Below are 263 nucleotides of genomic sequence, written 5' to 3'. Positions count from 1 at the left end.
AACCTCATAAACTCTAATCAGATTGGAGTCGCCTGATACTCCAGATCCTTGTGCCCAAATGGAAAGGCAATGAGTTCTACTCTATTAATTCATTTTAAGGATGCATTTTAGTGATAGATGCTTTTTAAACTGTAGAACTTCAAAATGTTATCCTTTGACAAAAAATATGCCCTTAGCACCTTAGCAGAGTTTAGAAGATACATGGCAAAAATAATACCCATGCTAAAACTTCACACTTATACTTTTCTCTTCTAGACTGAATT

This window comes from Hyperolius riggenbachi, chromosome 10 (assembly GCF_040937935.1).
Source record: "Hyperolius riggenbachi isolate aHypRig1 chromosome 10, aHypRig1.pri, whole genome shotgun sequence".
NCBI lineage: Eukaryota > Metazoa > Chordata > Amphibia > Anura > Hyperoliidae > Hyperolius > Hyperolius riggenbachi.
The sequence above is the reverse complement of the archived record's forward strand: the minus strand, read 5'-3'. Positions refer to the sequence as shown.